This window comes from Aedes aegypti, chromosome 2 (genome assembly GCF_002204515.2).
Source record: "Aedes aegypti strain LVP_AGWG chromosome 2, AaegL5.0 Primary Assembly, whole genome shotgun sequence".
In the NCBI taxonomy this organism is placed as follows: domain Eukaryota; kingdom Metazoa; phylum Arthropoda; class Insecta; order Diptera; family Culicidae; genus Aedes; species Aedes aegypti.
The window spans coordinates 56,943,635-56,951,152 of NC_035108.1; the positions used below are offsets into that span (position 1 = coordinate 56,943,635).

Genomic DNA, 7,518 nt, shown 5'->3' on the forward strand with positions numbered 1-7,518 from the left:
AAGAAAGGTCGCATGAGACGGAGACAAAATAGGTGGAAAGAAGGGGCTGGTGGTACTGATCCCCAAGCACGTACCAAAACAGCCTAGAATTGGTTCGAACTAGCGGAACCATTGACGAAAGTGAATCGAGTCTATCCGTATTAAAGTAAAAGCATACGTTTCACATGCAAATGATAAGAATGGTGTATTTTAGTACTTACGTTTTAATTTCAGCTTAACCTACGATTACCCTACTGTTAGTGTGCATGGGCGTCAGTTTCAAGTGTATCCCGCGGCGATTGGTGGACAGCATGCTTGCCCGGACAGAAGCAGATTCACCGGCGACGTGCCAGTTACTCCAACGCTAGCACACCGATCCATGATCGTGCTAGGACACCTTCCCGGCCTGGCGCACAAGTTGGTCATGATAGAAAGGCCTAATAGAGAGGACATCATGGAAGACTTAATTCCGCGCCACAAAAGATCACTTCTATTTGGGAAATGGTTTAGATTCACGCTTACCGATCTCATAGTATTATCCTCCTCTACTCCATTTTGGCTCTACCGAGCAGCGTGCAGAAAGTGAAGGCCATCTGCGACTATGCAATAATTTCAATTATTAGCAAGATATTTCTCCACCACTTCCACTATCGTTACCTTGCTCTAGGCAAACAAAATCTACAAGATTTGCACCTCGCACACCGTGACTTTAACTTGTTGTCACTAGATCTGTTCCACACCGGTCAGGCTAAATAACTTCTACAGTACACTTCACGAACTTCCGTACGTTCTGCCTGCTTGACCGTCAACCGAGAACTAATGATCTAACTCAATCGAGCTCCACTTCTACCTCTCGGTATTGATCTGCTGAGATCGTAATCTCTTATCGTCTGTGGGTGGTGATAAGAGCAGATTATCAGTGGAGAGTGAGATCCTCGAATCTGGGAGTAGAGGGGCATACATGAGGGTTCCTGATACAACGATTATGGTGTTTATTGGTATGCTCTCCATCTCGTATTGGGCTGTTGGAGCACGGGATTCTCTCCATATTGGGAGATGACGAACATGTGTTGCATGGGACTTACAGCTGGATGTAGAGTGTGTGTTCTGTTGTTCTGTTGTGGTGAGTGTAGTGTATTCTACATGGTAAGAAAGACCTATGCCTTCATTTCATACGGCGACAGTGGGGAGCTTTGATTCCCTCGCGAGGCCGTTGGTTGTGAGCAGGTTACAACTATTCTGATTAATGGGATCTAAAGCTGAAACATCGAATGAATGGTGTTTTTCAGAAAATTTGAGTAATGTGGATTGTCATAATAGGAATCACCTGCTATATTGTATTGCTGATTTTTATTGAGATGAATATATCAGAGCTTGACTGGGTGAACTTCACTTAAAAGGCCGGAAGTTCACTCAATTGTTTTACTGAATTTCTAAGCCCTACGAAATGTAGCAAAATATTGCCTTCAATTATTAAAAAAGTTTTGAAGTTTCTCATTTCTAGCTGCTTCTTTAACAGGTAAAAGAATATGTAAACTTTTTTGATGGTAAATTATTGTTTGTCCAGTGGCATTAGTTGCTATGAATCTTCTTCAAATTTATTTATTTCTCTTTTAAAAATGATCAATTATCTGATGAAGCACAATAATGTCGTTAGCATCTTTCAAACTTGATAACATATTCTGCAAATTTGAAATCTTTTTCTGCAAGCTGAGAAAAGAAAAAAAAAACTTTAGTAAGAAAATCCAGTATTTCACAGAGATACTGTAGATCTGTTTGTTTGTTTTTATGCAAACATCTAATTTGTAGTTGAAATACTGACAAACAGCTCTATGACAGCAATATTTTCATCAAATTCCAGTTAACCCGTTTGAAGCGCTCTGGCATACATTAAGCTACTCTTTGCTATTTTTTTTACATCACCTTCATGCATTGGAAGCTAGGTTAAGGGTAACATCCCAGCTTCCTGATCAAAATGACGAGAGTTAAATCAGGGATTGACTATTTTTTAGTGTTTGTTCATGGTTATGTTCGATAATTTTACAGATCTTTCGGTGATTTGTTACAAAACGTTCAACTACTGAGGTTTCGGTGTAATTTCACAGGAAATCTTGGAAATAATCTACCAAAGTAACCACCTATTCTTTTTTTGGCCTTATAGGGCTATTATATCTTTTAATGTGAAGACTATTAGTCCTGTAATTGCGGTATTTTAGAACGCAGGGTAGATGAAAAAGATATTTGATTACTTAGGTAAATGTGTGACGAAGTAACTAATGACCTAAAAAGTTCTTTTCTCATGTATTTCCCCTTAGTGGGTCTTAACGTCAAGGTGGGTCGCGCATTCGAAAAGTTTGGGAACCTATGGTATAAAGGCATGATTGCAAAAAAAAAAACAAACTTCAATTTTCCAACATGCATTATTAGAATAATCTAAAGTTATCTGTCAAATGGTACAGGTTAATTATCAGAACTCCAGGTCCTGCAAGAGCTGGTGTTCCTCAAGGCAGCATTCTGGGACCAAGCCTGCGTGTCATCTTTAGTAGATGGCAAAAAAGTTTGAATATATTTAATTCATACTTGCAAAAATGGAAGATTTCTCCTAATGCTTCTTAAACTCAATTTATATTTCCACATAAACCAAAAGCTCTTTAGTTGACACCTTCAAGTAGACATGTTGGGACGATGAGAGGGGTCAGATGATGTTAAGTATCTAGGGCTCACGCCATATCAAAACTGAACTTTCAAAATCAAATTGAGGGCATTCAAGCCAAATGCAATAAATTTGCAAAATGTCTGTATCCACTTATTAATAGAAAATCAAAACTTTGTCTAAAGAACATAGTTTTGATGTTCAAACAAATTTTCAGGCCAGCCATGTAGCCAATATGGACTAACTGTTGTAATACTTGGAGAAAATAGGATTCAAAATAAAATTTTGAAAATGATTCTGAAGCTTCCTTCAAGGTATAGGTAGTACTAATGAGCTTCATAGAATTTCCGATGTTGAAGCATTAGAACAAATGTCGAATAAAATTATTAATAATTTTAGACAAAAATCGTTGCAATCTTCTATTGCCACAATTAATGCGTTATATATTTAGGTTAGGTCAGGTTAAGTAAATTGAAAGCGTTTTTTTTTCTCTTATAAACAGGTGAAATCAACTCACCTGTGAAAAATCTGAACTGCTACGGCAAATGAAATGTAATATGTTGTTAACAAAATGTTAATAAATGCTTAATTTGGGTATTCAAATTAGGATAGTAGTGTATTCTAACACAGAACATCTAGATATAAGAAATGAATGTAATGTTTGGAATGATACTAATACAAAAATAAAAGAAGCTACAGGTGATACCAAGAACATAAACTTTGGAAAGATTTGGTTGATCATGGTTTTCGTCACGATAACAAGTGCATTCAATACGCCAAAAAGCAGCACAATGCAAGATTTAAGATATTGCTGCCTTCATTGCCAGCTTGCCAGTAGTGTGCTTGTGCTGTTCGATGTTGGCTGGCGCTCCGAGCAAAACTGGGGAAAGTGGATATGTATATGAGATCGAGCGCTTCTTCACACCTATGTATCTTACCAGTAGTGCCAACCATGTGTACAGCTCTTCCCGCGGTTTGGACCACAACCGGCTAATCTATGCAAAAATGAAGTCTAGTGAAAGAAAAACTTCATCCCCCTTTCCGACTGGGTACTGGCAAGCTGGGGGAAGAGCTTTGAAAGTGAAGCCGGCCATGAGCTGTTCATCCAGCAGGCAGAAGAAAATAGCATATCTTCATGGTGCTAAATGGGTCCAAGTGGCAATGAACAACACGGAAAAATGGGTCATTCAAATATTCCGTAACGCGCTTAGGGGGAAAGAGTGGATACAGGAAAATCAATACAGCGTTTGTGCCAGTGATAGAGGCAATAGTAACGGGTTGAGGAATAAAAAATCGACAGAATGTAACAGAAGTTCGTTTCTCATATCTGAATACGTCATTCGTTAGCATTTTTATTATATATCACGTAAAAATAATCTTGGAATGATGAAATTATTGAAACTTAAAAAAACACTTCCCCCATTATTGAAACATATTCCAGTAATAATGGTTCTGCTACTACCACTGAATGAACCACACCAAAATCTTGTTTCGAAATTTTGCTATAATAATATTATATATTGTTTATACTAGAACGACTGTAAAAAGCTATAAATTGTAAATTTGTTGCAACTTACATAGCGTTCGGAAAGAGATGTCAAAAATTACATTACATAATATTTGAACGATCCCAAACTACATTCCAAGTGCGGGAACAAAATGCAATCGCATCGATTCGTGATTAGATCGCATGCTGATGGACTGGCGATAGGACGACGGTGCTGTGGTGGGTGTTGAGCGTGGAACACGCGGGTTCACTCTCGATTTTCATCCGGCCCGCGATATCAAGTGATAGGAAAATGAAACCGACTGAAAAAGTGAAAAAGCTCATTCACTTTCTCTGGTGGTTTATGCTGAAATTGTTGGATTTATGGTGACAGTTGACAATTGAATTATTGCTATCGCTAACTGGGTCATCTCTTATTTGATTATTTTTCTTTTTGGAGTTTCATTCCAACTCAGACGGATCCTGCTTTTCAGCGGGTATATCGTGTGGCTAATATGCTTTTGTGCCCGACGAATTCGAGTAAATTTACTTAAAAGATCCTGACGGGAGTCGAACCCTCAGCTTGATGTTACTGAATGGCTGCGCGTTTAAGAATACGGTTATGTGAGCTCCACAAAAACTAATTTTTGTAAATAATGTTCACCCTCCACATCTCGATATCTCTCCCATCATTCTACAATTCTACAAATTCCCTCTCCATATCTCGATATACTCCTCATCTCAATGAGTTCTTGTTGATTTTCATTCCCTATTTTCGCTACGTCGATATGATCATTATAAAATAATAGAAATAGACCCTATTCGCAGCCGCAACACGTCTTTTCATTTCGCGGGAAACGTCGTTGTCACATGTCACAAGTGTTCCAAGGTAAACAAATTCTTCAACAACTTCAAACACATCCCCATCAAACACTACCTCAGCACGTGGTGCCTGACTCTATCTCTACCTGCAACCATGTTTTCGTTTTGGTAGAATTAATGGTCAGGCCTATCCTTGCTGTCTCCCTCTTCAGAGGCACGAAGGCCTCTTCCACTGACCTGCGATCGATTCCAATTAGGTCTATATTGTCTCCAAGCGGACAATGCTGTATCGTGTCAGCATAGAGGAGGCAGCCCCTCTAGCACGATGTAGGTAGCGCAACCATGGTTAGGTGGCCTATCGAAGACTCTTCACCAACCAAAAAAGGCAAAAGTTTTTTTGAGTTACTGAGTTCAAATTTTGCCACAATATACGTTGGATTGCACATTGCAAAGTTTCAATTTAGCTGAGAAAAACCCTCTATCATGGAAGTGCCCAAACAGTTTTTCACCCAAAGTTCGATAACTCAAGGTTTTTTTTTACAATTACAGCTTCATTACTGTGGAGTATGGGAATGGTGAAATACATTTAGTTGATTTTTAATATATGAACTCAGTTGTTATTACCATTGCAGTTACATTGGCCCTTTTTAAATGTTTTCTCGAACAAATATTGAAGGTTCGGAGATCGTGCACCTTTCGTTCTCATAATTTTGTAGACATTTTCAAACTAGTCAATAAATGAATTGAGAGAAGAGAGCAGGTTCTCAGTCATTCGTTTTATTCTCAGAATTATTATAAAACAATTGAGTAGGGTAAGTGTTCCCTTAGTTGTGGGTGTTCCTATAGTTGCGGTAGTGCCGTTTTCACTGATTTCATTAAATTAGCCACAGAACCGACACTGCCAATCGACGTATTGGCTTATTGATACACGGAATAGTTAAAAAGGGCGTGCTTGCTTTAAAACTGATGAAATATCACTAAATTTGCTAAAACTGTTCTTGCTTGTACCAATAGTTGCGGTAAAGTGTTCCTATAGTGGAGGTTCCCATATGAAAACCACGGATACCGCAACTATAGGAACACAAATTAAAAATATACCGCAACTAAAGGAATAGTGAACCAATAGTGGAGGTATTATTTTTCACTGTCATGCCATGGATTACTGCGATGAAATATTTTTTCTCATTAAGCCAATGGTCGTTACTTCCCGTTACAACACTAACATGTACATTAATTGCGCTTCTTGAATTTAGGCGGTTAAATGAAAATCAATAGTGCTTAATACCTCCACTATTGGTACATCTACCCTACTTCTCTCTCAAGATTTTGTGGAGAGAATAGGTTCGGATTTAGGTTGAAAGTCTAAGCTGAGTCAGTTTGAAGAGTATAGCGATCGACAACGGATGCAAAATGGAGCGCGGTTTCGACGAGTCAACCGGAGATGGTTTGGCGGGAGCTTACGTGATTTCGGCCGATCACCACGATAGTTCGGAAGAAAGGGAAACATTTATTGTTCCCTCCGGACACAACAGTGGCGCAGCCGGTAGCTCTACCGGAACATCGAAAAAGTAAGTGTATCTCAAATCCCCAAAATTTGAAAAAAAATAAAGTAAAAAATAATTGAACATTTACTGAAAGACAAAAAAAATAAATAAATAAAATGAGACTCCGGTGGAAATAGACGGAGATCTAACAAAAAAAAAACGCGAACGACTCCGGTGGAGATAGACAGAGCTCGTCAAAAATCAAACTCCGGTGGAAGTAGACGGAGATCTGCAAAAACTTAATCAGACTCCGGTGGAAATAGACGGAGATCTGCAAAAATGACAAATCGGACTCCGGTGGAAATAGACGGAGATCTGTTAATAAACCAAAAAACAATGAAAATTGAGATCTTTTCTGGTGGAAAAGACGAAGTTGTTTGAAAAGAATTATAAAAAAAATATTAATGGAAATGAATCACCAAAAAAATCGAAAATAAGAGACAGAAATAGACAAAAAAAAAGCAAATCTCTAAACAAAAATAAATTGTTCGGTGCCAGCAAAAAATAATAATAATAATAATAATGAAATCCATTCCGGTAAAAACAAACGGTTTGTTAACAAAAAATATTATTTATTTATATATATATATATATATATATATATATATATATATATATATATATATATATATATATATATATATATATATATATATATATATATATATATATATATATATATATATATATATATATATATATATATATATATATATATATATAATATATATATATATAAAAACAAATAAAGCGACAAAAAGAATTAGGAATGGAAATTTTTGAACCTCAAAATAAACACAATCCCAGCAACGAACAATAAAATTTGATAAAATTCTTTTGATGAAAACTAAAGGTAATAAAAGCCAATATCCATGTAATAATATACAAAATAAAAAAAATACTAATATGAAATACAATCAAAGAACGAAAAAAAAAAAATACAAGTGGATTTTTGTTTGCATTTCAGGAAACTATCAAACAAAAAACTTCTAAGAGAACCAAAAGAAGCCGTTGAAAAAAACCAACTCCTTACG

At 36.8% G+C, this 7,518-nt stretch overlaps 1 long non-coding RNA gene across 1 annotated transcript; it reads right to left on the reverse strand.

Annotated features, from left to right (window-relative positions):
- Window positions 1-276: 276 nt before the first annotated feature.
- LOC110676940 lies at window positions 277-781 on the reverse strand. The gene is made up of 3 exons (XR_002500837.1): window positions 637-781; window positions 502-578; window positions 277-416 (listed from the first exon to the last, which is right to left on the reverse strand). It is a non-coding gene; the product is annotated as an uncharacterized LOC110676940 (long non-coding RNA).
- Window positions 782-7,518: the final 6,737 nt, after the last annotated feature.